The 14221-nt window shown below is 41.8% G+C and overlaps 1 long non-coding RNA gene and 1 pseudogene across 1 annotated transcript in view; one reads left to right on the top strand and one right to left on the bottom strand.

Annotated features, from left to right (window-relative positions):
• Positions 1-1640, bottom strand: part of LOC101048069 (large ribosomal subunit protein uL30 pseudogene) — a 42369-nt pseudogene extending 40729 nt beyond the window's left edge.
• The window catches only part of LOC141583572 (uncharacterized), a 364246-nt gene that overhangs the window by 80058 nt on the left and 269967 nt on the right, over positions 1-14221 (top strand). The gene's annotated exons all lie outside the window — the stretch shown is intronic.

Here is a 14221-nt window from a genome sequence, read left to right as displayed (position 1 = left end):
GCAGACGCACCTGAAGTCCCAGTGTAAGTTCTTGAGAGAGGAGCACCTTTCCAGCTGAGAAAGTCTGGCCAGAGCAGAGCCACCTTGTTCAGAGGCAGAGGGCTGAGCCCAACATGGCTATCTTGAGGCGAGGCTCTTTGTTTTTAGTGCTGTTTGTCCACTCATGAGGACTTGTGCCAGTGAGAAAACAGAATGAGAATATCATTTTCCTGCTGGGTGATTCTTTGAGTCTTCTCCCAGGCCTTTGGGACACCCATGTGGGAAGGCGGCATGCTTTATGTTAGGTGCTGGTCCTGAGCAATGCCATTCATTATCGGCATGGCTTTCAGACTATCAGCCTTCTTATGGCAATAAATAAGTGACTCTGGATCTCTAGAGATCGAAAGTCTTCTCTTTTTGTGTAATGGCCTGGTGAAAAGGGGCTGAAAGATAGCTCTCCTCCAGGATTCCTTTATCATCCTGCTGTTCCATATTTAAGTGCTATTATCTGGAAGCCATTCTTCTCAGCAATAATTTGAAAGAAAGTTGCTTACAAAGGCGTCAAGCAGGGGAGACAACATGGGTGGAATCAAAATGGGAGAGAGATTGAATTCCAGGTTAAATCCCCAGTCTGTCCCTTGAAACTAAGGCATATAGATGAGAATACAAACAGAAAACAGTGGGTAAACTTGCTGGAATGTACAGTGGGTAATGGATATTGAAGGATGATCTTACCATGCATGCTAAACAGATATTTTTATGAGTTTAAATTTAATTAGCATCTGGAAATTAACAAGGCTAGAAAGAAGGGCAATGTGTTTTTAAGTGATGGCGATGAATAGGTACTATTTGGAACATATAGATAAATGAAGATTTAATTTGTAATGTATAATGAGCCAGGTTCCTATAAAATAGTTTGTTTCTTAAGTTACTATCACAGAACAGAACAAGAGAACCATCCAAGGTCAGGTGATTAATGTTATTACTGTTTTTCTTTGGTTAAGTGTTAAAATCAGCTGTGTAGGTGGATATTGATTTGTATCGTTGAAGTTGAAAAATGTGATTTTTTTCATTGTCATATCTTCTATTTCTTTTTGAAGGGATGGGACATAAAATAATTTTTTTGGTCTCAGATCTTTTGTAAATCTACCTTAAGGATATAAATATGCATATGTTGGGTCAGAGCAGGCTCTGGGAAGAGCGGGAAATGGACTTCTGCATCTTCTATTTTGGTACCTTTTACTCTTCAGAGCATTTGTTTTTTTGTGATCTTTTTGGAGGAGGTCCTGAGAAATGGACTTCAGCTAGAGGATAAAAGAAAGGGTCCAGTTCAGTTTGAAAAATGATATAATTACTCATCTTTCTTGGGTCACAAACCATACGACTCTCATTAAAGCATGAATTGAGCTGGCCCCTTGCATCCTGTATGGTGCTGAATTTGGGTTGAAGTCAGGGCACTGTGGCAGAACCACATGGGTTTGGGTTAAAGTCAGAGCTAGTTCCTCTAGGGGAATTCGTTCTGAGGAAGGTAGCCCTTTGTGTTGAGCACAGTATATGCGTATGAACTGAGCGTGTAGATCTTCTACTTCATGGACTGAAGGAGGTGACAGGGCAGACTCAATCAGGAGTGAAGTAGCCCAGGAGTTGTATGGGGCACTCATGTCCACAGTGGCACATGGGGGAAAGCATGCACATCTGTGGCACAGGTCTGTGGAATAGAATCCACTTCCAGCATCAGTCTTGGCAACAAACTGCCTTTTTCCCTCTCTGCTCAACACGGTACGCTCTGAGCAGGGGAAGAGTCATCTTGGCCAGAAATAGAGGCCAGGCCTTTAATGTCTTTTCTTATATTGGAATGAATTTGTGTTTCTGCTTTATCATTTCCTTTTTCTTAGTTATTCTCAGTGAAGTGCATTTTAGTGTGTACGTCTGGGAGCATGTCGGCAGACCATATGATAATAAATCACATAGGTCTCTAGGACTGAGGAAGAGTGCATGGAAGGTCATCTAGCACAGCCATTTCCAAACCTGGATCTGCAACGAGGTCCCTCCAGGGAGCTTGGAAAAATTCAGATTCCATGCCCCATTCCTGGAAATTCTGATTTAGTCATTCTGAGGATCTAGGAGTTGATGCTTCATGAAAAGCAGCCTAGGGGGTTCTGATGGGTAGCTGGGTTGGGGAAACTCTGAGCCAGTACAACTCCAGCCTGTAGGTGGGAGCACACTTAAATCTTCCTAGTATATGGAGACCATAAATGCCAGATGATGCCTAAAATCATGAGTTTCGACATTAGAACCGCTTCGCCATCATTGGGACTTCACTGTCTCTTTCTGGCCTTTTGAAAACATAAACTCTAGCCTCTTTTTGTTTCTTGTACTAGGAAACCTTCCACCTGACCCAGGTGTCGGGGGTGTGAGTCACTGTGGTTCCCACGCTCTGGGATCAGGTTCTGTAACATGCAATTTACTTAAGAGGGAGCGGGAGTAACCCAGACTAGACCAGGGGTTACACAACAAGACCTTATGTGGCTTTCTGCCCCAGGCTCTGACATGCCCCAGGGACTCTAGGTGACTTTCCTGCCAGCCTCAGGTGCTGAGGTCAGTATGCTCAAGGATCTACTCTGGAAAAGGAGAAAGCAGGAAGGTGACTGGAAAATGCTGTTTTGAAGTGAGTTGGACACTCACAGGACTCTACAGTTAGTAATTTTGTTTTTGCCATTGTTTCTAAAGCTTCATGGTGATGAAGGGCTAATTTCCAAAGTGGGGATGCTTTTTACTTTCGGGTGTTTTGAAATGGGGTCTCTGGAGCACTGAGGCACACAGAGGGAAAGTCAGGGAGGGGACATCAGCTGCCACTAGGGGAGGGGCTGGAACTGGGCCTGGGAGATTTACGTGGTGTTCGTGTGTGGTGAAGGCAGGGTAGGGAAGAGGTCCAACTCTTCACTGACAACACTTTGTTTTGAGATAAATTTAAACGAGGCTGTAAAGAGAGTTTCATGTCTGTACAAGTGCGTTTTATGAACAATAGTTTCCATGCATTTAATAATAACCTTGGCACTTTCATAAGAATAGCATATTTCTCAGACTGTCCCTGGCTTTGCTGAGGAGCAGTCACACTTCCTGTCCCTTTAATCGCTTCTCCCATCTGGGAAGCACTGGGCTCTCCGGAAGACACCTGTTTTCTCGCCGATTGTTTTCAAAGCTTGGGTCTCTGCTGGTCCTGAAAGGTTGTGAGTGGGGAGGAGGGGGACTGAGGGCCAGAAATCTCGACGTGCCAATGAAAGACCCCACCTCCTCAGTGCGGACTGTGAATTCCCAAGTGAGGCTGGGTATTGTTTCTATCGTTTTTTTCCTAGTACAAGTGACTTGGGTTCATTTTCTGAAACAGAAATTCATGAGGAATTTTAAAAAGGAGGATTTTGAAGAAAAGCTAAAATTGGAATTAGAAGAATAAGAAACATACACAGAGTTAAAAGAGGAAAAAAATCTTATTTAGTTTAGAAAAATTCTGTGTGTCATCAGTAGACTAGTTCCTGTATTTTAGAGTATACTGGTTGTACCCTGAGTAGATTTTATGGTATTTGGTAAAGAGAATGTGGCTTAAATGAGCAAGGAAGGGAATGGCCAGACTTTAGATCAAGGGATCCCAGGCTGTGGGATCTGAGGCCTGAACATTATAGAGGCTGAGTGAAGGCTGGAGATAGGGTGGCGTAGTGTTAATTTTTGGCCTTTTCGCAGTGCCTGTGCCACAGTTCAGCAGAGGTTACTGATGAAATGGCCTCAGGTAACCTTCGGCAAGGGGTTCCTGGCTGCATCAATCTTTCCTGGCAGCAAGATTCACTTCTCAGCATTGGCAATTCTCATCTGAATAACTTCCCACAAGAGTCTCGGTGGCCTGTACCTCTCATTCCTCTACAAAGGGAGGCTGCTGTGCGACAACAGTGTTGCCTACACACCCAGGACTCACTGTAGGCACGGGCACGGCAGAAATCCTGATGGTGCAGGAAATACCGAGATAATGTAAAACCCAGCCTCTACCCCCTCACAGCCTACTGTCCATGTAAGAATTTACAAAAAAAAAAAAAAAAGTTCATAAAAAAGAATTGAGAACGTTTATTCAAGTCAGTTAAAGGCATTAAACTCTTAAACAATAACAACAGAACCTAGTAGTGATAAAAGTGTCGTAGCTAATCAGCTAATCAGCTAAAGTATCCTGAAAAGGAAAACTTAAAATTCAAAGCTGGGTAATATAATAATAATACTAATAATGAGCAGGCCGCAACATAATAAAATACTATGATGCTGTTTTTCCACAACTCAAAGGTGATTAAAGAGTTGATCTCATTTGTTAGAACATTTGTGAGGGACAAGCCTGATTGTCCTCATGTTATGGGCAAGGAAATAGAGGCTCGGAAGGACTGAGCCTTCATTTCTAGCATATTTGGTGCAGAACAGGACTCGGGACTCAAACTTCAGATGATTCCTTAATCTGTTACAGGAGTCCAGGAGTTCACCAGCTTCTTCCACTGTGGCTTTGCTCTGTATTGATCTCCAGTTTTTCTGAAAATTCTTTCTGAGGATAAACCTATTGTATTAACTATGTTATCAAGCTAGCGTTAGCGTAGTTGGGGAGAATATATAATTTTTGGAGGGTTATAAAACAGTATGTTGGATATGATTCCATTTTTATAAAAACCAAATATACACATGAAAAATGATATCTACTAATTCATTAACTGGTTATTTTTGATATGTGTAGTTATAGGTTATTGTTACATTTTTAATTCCTTTGTAAATTATAGAAATGAGTATGCATTGTTTTTGCATTAAGTAAAAGAAACCCCTAAAATAGTAAAACAAAGGAAAATGTTCTGAGATTTTGAAAAAACTTTCTGATTTATCTTTAGTGAATTAAATCTGTTTTATTTTCATGAAATGAAACATTTTGCTATTCAGTCTTAGAAAATTCAATTTGCATATCAGTTTATATTTTATAATTCTGTGTATGTTATACATACTATTTTGTAACTTATATATTTTTAATCCATTCCCTACTGTTGAACAGCTATATTTTCTAACTTACTATTATTACAGGCTGCTTAGAATAAAAACAAATGGCTAAAATTAAAAGTATACACCCCATTCTGGAATATAGGCAAAAATTGTTTCTAGGAAATTTTATTTCTAACAAAGTTATTTTTTTGACCAGATTGTTATGTTAACCAAGAAAAAGAAAGAAACCCACATATGTTAAGTACTTACAGCCATCTTTATAAGCCAACAAATCTTTATAACATTTCTTGTTTTTGTGTCTTAGTAGATTTTAAAATGAGAAATGAATTCCAATTCCAGTAGGAGAGAAATCTCTTTTATATGGATATTCTTCATAGGGATGATCAAACACAACAATAGATGATTTTACAGAATCTTTAAATGGAATGGATGAAGAAACGTTTTTTTTTTGGAGAGTGGGTAGGAGATTATCTGTTCTTCACCAGCCTGGTGGCTCCTGGAAAGAGCTGCTTTATTTCTTGTTGAGTGCTTCTACAGAGCAACAGAACAGTTTCATTCTCATCGGAAAGATTCTGAGAACCAAGTGTTAAAGAATAATTAAGTTTTTTATTCAATGAATATTTACTTTATTTCTGGTACTGGGGATTCAAAGACGAGTCAAGAACCCCCTCAAAAGCTATCTAGTATGTGACATAGAAATCCTCTAGGTTTCCACAGGACATTTTTATTCCTCTGTGTAGCACTTACCACATGATTTCACAATTATTTGCTTATAGGCTGGTCTCATGAGGTAATTGGTGAGTTTCCCTAAGGATGGCCCTAAAAAGTGCTTAATGTTTATTGAAAGAATGAATAAATGAGCTGGTATATGAAAAGTGATTAACACTCTGTCATACAAAAAATGGAGAGAAATGAGAGGAAAAGGCCAGAGTAAATAGTTTATGGAGATGAAATGACAGCTCTGAGACCTGATGTTTGTCACCTCTGCTCTATGTTCAGCTTTTGTCACTATGGACTGAAGATTCCTGCTGAATTTAATTCCTGCGGAGAGGTAGCTGTGGAGTCATTTTAAAGAGAGGGATTTCCTGAAAAGCTGAAAATATAACTAGTAGACATTTGAGAAAGCTTGGTTGGCAACAGGCAAGTTGCTGGATTTCTATTTTCTGACATAATAGGATGGAAGTCATCATCATCCCCATTTCTCCAAGACTTGATTTGTTTTTCAGAAGACAAACTGGCTTTTTTTTTTGTTTGCATCACAAAACAAAAACAACAATTATTTAAGGAACCAATGAACCATTTATGTGAAAGACTCTGGTCTCAGTGTTGGCAATTAACTTTCTTTTTTTGAGACAGAGTCTCAGTGTTGCCCAGGTTGGAGTGCAGTGGTGTGATCTTGGCTCACTGCAATCTCCACCTTCTGGGTTCAAGTGATTCTCCTGCCTCAGCCTTCTGAGTAGCTGGGATTACAGACATGCACCACCATGCCTGGCTAATTTTTGTAATTTTAGCAGAGACGGGGTGTTGGCCAGGCTAGTGTTGAACTCCTAGCCTCAACTGATCCACCCCCCTCAGCCTCCCAAAGTGCTGGGATTACAGGCATGAGCTACCATGCCTGGCCAGCAATTATCCTTTGTTGTGTGTTCTCCCTTTCTTCCACAATAATAGAAACCCAGATTTTTGTTTTGGCACAGAGATTCCCACAATAAAGCTATGGTGGACCACTGGTTTCGTTAGTTCTGTCTAACAGATGTTAGTGAAAGTGGTGAGTACAACTTACAGGGGATGTCCTTAAAGGAACTCTTTAAGTGTGTGCTTCTGTTCTTCCTCTTCTCCTTCCTGTTGGTAAGATTATAGATGTGATAGCTTAATTCCAGCAGCCATTGTGGGCCAGGAGGTAAACTTCAGAATGGAAGCCACTTGCAGGGAAACAGCAAGATAGGAGAAGCCTGGGTCCCTGAGAGTGTGGCACCCCATTCCAGCTCTGGACTAACCAATCTCTATACTTTTTTGAAAGTGAAAGAGAAAAAAACTAATTTGCTTAAATTATACTTGTTTTAGATTATTCTGTTGCCACAGAACACAATTTTACCTAATACAGAAACTGAATTGAGAGGAATTTTTGGTGATTTCCTTCAATAGGCAGACCAGTAGGCAGGTCTGTCTTTGAGAAGGATGCCTAGACTTAGTATGTGTATTCCCTGAACCCAGCACTTCCCCTGGGAACTTGACTTATAGAGTAACGTCAACTGGCAGCATGAGCCCCAACCAGAAGTGTGTGGCTCAGAATACGGTGAAGTCTTGAGTCAGGGAGGAACATAGCATAGGGGAGAGAGCATAGGCTTGATTGCGGTCAGAAAGACTTGGGTTAAAACACTGAATCTGTCAATAATTTGTATAATTTGAACTTTGGTTTCTGTGGTCGGGAGGATTAATCAGATATCAGATATTGAGAATATATCAGTAACTGACACAATTGGCACTGAAGATATAGCTATTATTATTAAAATATGTTAGGTTTTAATAGAGCCTTATATATATACCAAGGCTCATAAAAGTCTTGCTTTCATGATTAGTAGCAAATCATTGATTAATGCTATATAAATGAATCCCCATAGATAGAAATATGAGAGCTAAAAACAAAACCTCCTGGTATAAAAACTTCTTTCAACATACAAGGGATTTATTTTTGCTCAACAGTAACTGTAGAGTGATGGCTCCTCTGTTTTATAAACAACAAAAATAAATATCTATCATTTAATGAGACTTTAAATGACTATATTGGGTCAGGATTCTTAGTCTCAGAAAACAGAATTATGAAGGCGAATTTTAGCAGAAAATAACTTGTTACGGGGTATTAGTAGCTTCTGGAAATTCCAGGAAGACCAGAGAACCAAGGTTGGACGATATCTAGCCAGAAGCAGTGCAGCTCAAAGAAGCTCCAACCATACCAGGTAATGGGGCTTCTGGAAACCTGACTAGAGCCTCTGCTCATCACTTGGCACCTATGAGCTGAGAACTGGGACAAGATTCAGCCACAGCTACTGCAAAAGAACAGAGCCTTGGCCGCCACACTGATCTGTCTGCCTTGTGTCACCATCCCCCACATGGGTCATTTAGGTTCTTACAGTCTTACGTGATGCTTGGTAGAACTCAGGTCATTTGGAGCACACAGGGGAAACTAAACTGAAGCTTTGAAGCTTTCCTGACTATAGGACAAGAGAGGTCTTAGCTTGGGTTCCCCTAGAATGTAGAGCCTGAGACAAGGGTGTGAATGTGGGTAGTTTATTTGGGGAAGTCATCCCAGGGAGTAGGAGTTGGGCATTAGGAAGAACTTCAGGCCAGAGATGATGGCATTACTGTAGTTTAAATTTGACAAGCTTAAGTTTTCCCACCATCAATGGCAATAAAGGCTCAAGAACTATATACAGTGTAGTACGGAAATGAATTCAACTGAGTTGTGAGGATTAACTGTAAAAAGCATACCTGCCACATGTTGGAGATGGGAAGAGCAGTCAGGGAGCTATTGTAATAGTCATACAAGAAAATACAGAGCCTGCCGGGTGCGGTGGCTCAAGCCTGTAATCCCAGCACTTTGGGAGGCTGAGGCGGGTGGATCACAAGGTCAAGAGATTGAGACCATCCTGGTCAACATGGTGAAACCCTGTCTCTACTAAAAATACAAAACATTAGCTGGGCATGGTGGCGCATGCCTGTAATCCCAGCTACTCAGGAGGTTGAGGCAGGAGAATTGCCTGAACCCAGGAGGCGGAGGTTGCAGTGAGCCGAGATCGCGCCATTGCACTCCAGCCTGGGTAACAAGAGTGAAACTCCGTCTCAAAAAAAAAAAAATAGAGCCTGAGATAGAAAGGGACTGTGAGAAGCAAAACAATGAGACATAGAGACATAAAATCTAACTGAAGACCCTTGGTGATGAACTGCATCTGGAGGAGGAGGAGGATAGTTTGAGATAGTACTGTGTGTCTGGCCTTGGTGCTTTGGGGATTGGTAGTATCTTCCACTGAGATCAAGAATACTGAAGAAGGGAGAGATACGGGATGAAAATGGGAAGGATTCTGAGCTAGGGGTGCCTGTGTATAGTAGATCATCAGGAATGTGGGTCTGGAGTCAGGAGAGGGGGCACAGCTGGGGATAGAGAGTTAAGAATCTTAGGCATTTAGGAGAAGGATGAAGGAAAAGGAACTGGCAAAATAGACTGAGAATCTCACTACCCACCCCTCCCATTCTTGCTAGACCAGACCAGTTTGTCATTTGCAAGAGGTCTGAGGCACACAACCTGCTGCTTCTCCTCCTGGGTATGGCATTGCCTATTGTGACTGCCTTGAGGTTCTGTCTCTCAGAGGGATGTGGTGTCTGCAGCTCCTTCTAATTCCTCTAGGTCCCTGAAGACAAGCAACCAGGCTCTCTTATTTACTGTTGGTTTATTTTGGAAATAAATTTTACTCCTAATCACTACTGCCTAATATAATGGGAATAATAAAACTAACAAACCCATAAGATTTAGAGAATCTCGAAAAATTTATATAGTTTTGATTCCCGCTCTGTTCCTGATTCCTTTGCTGAGATGCTAAGTAGAATTGGACTTGAATCCCTGCTTTCATTCCCGAGATAGAGAATATTAACCCTTCTTCTGCGTCCCTCTTCTCAGGGGAGGGACAGGACTCTCTAATGACCCACTTTCTGGTATATGTCTATGGATACAATTTAGACAAAAAGATATGTGTCTCTTATTCCCACATGGATAATTTGTAGGTTCAAGAATTTCCAAACCCAGTTCTATACACATTCTCTTGGCTTCTGCTCTGTGTAGGAACAAGACTGACTCAGTAGTATCTCCAAAGCCATGGATCAAGGAGGCTTCAAGATAGAGTTAGTTGTCAACTGCTGTATGGAGGTTGATCAAGGTGGGGACAGAGAAGAGGCTGTTAAAATTGGCAGCCATATAGTGACTAGTAATCCCTGAGGAAGTGGCTTCAGAAGAGTGATGGAACTTGATATGCTCATCCAGCTTGCATTCAGGCAAGTTAATACCTGTTAAGAATAACTGAAATCATTGATAAGCTATCCGTGCCCAAGATTCTGTTGACAGTGAACCTCTGGTAAGAAAACATCTCATTTTCTGTGGACAATACAAGCATTGTGTGTATGTATGTATGTATGTTGTATGTGTAAGGATAAGAACAGATCCAAATTGGATCACCATTCTGTAGTCACAAGGAACAAAAAGGGAATCCATGGGAACCCAGGAAGTATTTAGATACTGCTGAAAGCAGAAGAATGTGTGCATTGAAATGGTAATACTGCTTCTGCTGGTATATCTGGAAGCAAAGTGCTTTTCTGTCTCAGACAGGTGGCTATTATATGTGATGAAGCCTCTCTTTACCATCATAAATTTCACTGTGAAAGGAGATAGCTACCGTGCAAGTTGTCTGCGGAAAGAATCACAATATATACCAATTTCACTGAAATCCACTTCCAAAATCTCTTCTGACAAGTGGGCACTGGTGTTTTATGTGCCTCCCTGGATGAACATTGCATGCTTTTAATGAATTATTTATAGATTTTTATTATAAATTTGGGGGGTACATGTGCAGGTTTGTTATATGAGTATATTGTGTAATGGTGGAGTTTGGGCTTCTAGTGATCCCGTCACCCAAATAGTGAATAGAGTAACCAGGAGGTGGGTTTTCAACCTTTCCCCTTCTCCCTTCCTCCCTTCTTTTGGAGGCTCCTGTGTCTACTGTTTCCATCTTTATGACTATGTGTACCCAATGTTTAGTTCCCGCTTATTTCTGCTTCTGTGTTATTTCATTTAGGATCATGGCTCTAGCTGCATCTATGTTGCTGGAAAGGACATGATTTGTTCTTTTTTAAATGGCTGTATAGTATTCCATGGTGGATATGTACCACATTTTCTTTATCCAGTCCACCCTGATGGACACTTAGGTTGATTCCACAACTTTGCTATTGTGAATAGTGCTGCAATAAAGACATGAGTCATGCTTTTTTTTTTTTTCTTAAAGAAAAATTCTGATTTGTTCAAATTTTATTAAAATGTTCAATAGAAAAAGGTGAAATCCCATTTAATAAATAGTTGGAAAGCAATGGAAATTTGCTGGGCTAATTCATGAAAAATTTCAACCAGTTCAATGTAGAATAATCTTAGTATCAAAAGGCAAGATGATTTACTGGGAGGTGCGGAGAATCTGAACTGGAGCGACAGATCACCTTTGTTTTCAGGGCACCACTCCCCGGTACACCTCATATTGTGTGCCTGCCCTTGTGCCTCTGAAAGCTCTTTATTATTCCAAGCAAAATCTTTCTAAACACAAAATCTTTCTAAACTCACTTCCTTCCTGCTGCCCTCCATTTAGGCTCTTTCCTGTGGAAAAATAAGAAGCCAAGAGGAAGCAAACAGGTAGGACTGGAAGCTTAGAAGAAGGCCCAATGAAAGCTGGAGCTGGACATTGGCCTTAAGGAGAAGTCAGGGTAGGAAATATTCAAAGTAAAGAGAGAAGCCTCAGGAGGCATTTGTTACTTTCTTCCCATAAGCTGTAAACAAGAGTTCATGGGATTTCACAATGCTCTGAAGCCCTAACCCTCAGAACAAGCTGAGCATGACAGAAGAGGCAAGTATGTATGGGTCTGAGTATTTGACACCTCAAATAGAAGCTCACAAATCTTACTCTGCAAAAGAAAAACTTATAAGATGAAAAATGGACTTTTTCCATAGAAGAGGTTTCTTCTTTTATCCTTGCTTATTATCACTTTCCTTCCTTCCCTCCTTTTTTTTTTTGGAGACAGAGCCAGAGTCTTGCTCTGTCACCCAGGCTGGAGTGCAGTGGTGTGATCTGCGTTCACGAAGGCAACCTCTGCCTCCTGGGTTCAAGTGATTTTCCTGCCTCAGCCTCCCAAGTCGCTGGAATTACAGGTGCGCACCACCACACCCAGCTAATTTTTTGTATTTTCATTAGAGGTGGGGTTTCACCATGTTTCCCAGGCTGGTCTTGAACTCCTGACCTAGTGATCTGCCCACCTCAGCCTCCCAAAGTGCTGGGATTACAGGTGTGAGCCACCGCACCAGGCCTGTTTTAACCAGGTTTTTATTGCACACACTAGATACCAGGTCCACTCCTAGGTACTGAGAGTGTAAAGATGGTTGTGTCTGAGGCCTGCAGCTGCCCCACAGCATGATAGTACCAGCAAAGAGGTAAGGTCACATTGCTGTAGCCACTCAGGTCATCTAGTTCAGAACTAAATTGGTGCAAGGTAAGACTCGAGGTGTGATCTGGCTTGTGAGTAGTTGCAAGGATGATGACGAGTAGGCGACATTTAGGAGGAAGAAGTGCACAGGGGAATAGGGATGAGAAGGAGGCTAGGAAGTTTCCTGAGTTCTTGGCTTGCTCACCTGGGTAGGTGGGAGATATAATAGAAGAAATGGTTTTAGGAGAAAAGATAATTAATTTGGTATTAGGTATATTGAGTTTAAGATATAGTAAGACATTTTAGTGGCTGTAAAGTTGGCTATGGTATATTCTAGTCTAAAGCACAGTGGGACGTTTGGTCTAAATGTATGTCTCCGGATATATATTATCATACTTAAAAATTATGATGGGATAATAATACTAATATGGCAGAATAAACCTCTCTGTCATCTTTACCCTCTTTGTCCCTTCTGATCTTCACCCCAGATGCAGAGATCTTATGGTATGAACAAACATCAAATTATGCTGAGAGCGGCAGTCATTTTTATCAGCTAGAGATAGGTTTGTGGGACCTCCTTCTATGGAGGGTGGTAGAAAGGTGTCCACCAAGGGAAGAGCTGGCAACAGCCCATGCCACATAGGGTGATGTGGCAGGGTGGAGCTGGGACCCTGACTGAGGACAGAGGGGTAGAAAACAAAGAAAACTTGAGACTGGGCAAAGAAGAACATCCTATGATCCCATCCAAGACAGACTGTGTCTGGACTAGAAGGGAAGCTGTGGAAGAAAGAGCGGCTGTGCCCCATCTTCTAGTCTCAGTGATCTACTAGTAGTGAGGTGGTATTATTTCTGGTAATGAGCTATATATTTTTAGCTTTCCATACGTTCTGGAGCTCATTGCAAGATAATAATAATAGACAACACTTACTGGGCTAATGATTAGTGTTATTTCCAAGCATTATGTTAATTGTTTACATGCATCATCACACTTGATCCTCACAATAACCTTCTGACAGGTGTTATTCCCATTTTACAGATGAGAAAGCTGAGACTCAGGAGGGTAAAAGAATAAAATCAGCTAGTGAGTGATGCAACAAGGAATTCAGACTCAGCATCCACATCTTTAACCACTGCGATCTGCTGAAGGTCGCAGGATAAAGGTGGGCTGTGGTGGCTCAGGGGGCCTGGAGATGGAACAGAGCAGAAATGTGAAGGAGGGGGTTGGGAAACAGCGGCCTTCCAAAGGTGAGTGGGAAAAGAAGAGCTCCCAGAGGAGACAGAGAAGGAGAAGAAAAGTCAGAAAGGTTAGGTGTCATGGCAGCCAAGGAAATGAGGTTTTGCTAAGAAGGGAATACTTGGCAGCCAATACTGCGGAGAGGTCAGTTAGGATCAGCACAGAAACATGCCCATGGAATGTGGCCAAACGGTAGCCATTGGCCTTGGCAGTCTTAGCCAAAGCCAGACTGGGGTGGGCGAAGGAGAGAATGGTCCGGGAGCAGGTAGATGTAGAAAGAGCTGACGACTCCATATGAAAGTTTGGCTGTGAAGGGGAGGAGGGAATGGGGCTGGAGGAGAATGTCAAGTCAAGAGTCCTTATTGCTTTGGTATGAAGAGGCAGAGCCTTCTGTTGCTGAGACAGGCAGAGGCAGGTAAGGTTTCAGATGGCCCAAGAGGAATGTGAGGCTTCAGGCCTGGTGCTCTGTAAAGAAGGAGGCAGAGCCATCTGTTGAGAGTGAGGGTGGTGGAGGTGGCTTTGGGGTGGGTTGAGGACAAATTGAAAGTTTGCTGGCTAAGGTTGAAGGTTATGGATTTTAGTAGCAGCTCAAGTGTGGGACCCCTTCTGCCGTTAGACACTTAGATAGTTCCAAATGCTTACAATCACAAACAGAACAGAGAAGGAGTGATTGGCTAAAAATGAGCCTGAATTTTTAAAGTTAAACAAATTGTAATGATTCTCAAGAAGAGACCCAGGGAGGACAGCTTCAGAGCCGGTAATATTTGAAGA

This window comes from Saimiri boliviensis, chromosome 2, assembly GCF_048565385.1.
Source record: "Saimiri boliviensis isolate mSaiBol1 chromosome 2, mSaiBol1.pri, whole genome shotgun sequence".
NCBI lineage: Eukaryota > Metazoa > Chordata > Mammalia > Primates > Cebidae > Saimiri > Saimiri boliviensis.
This window is presented reverse-complemented; position numbering and strand designations above follow the sequence as displayed.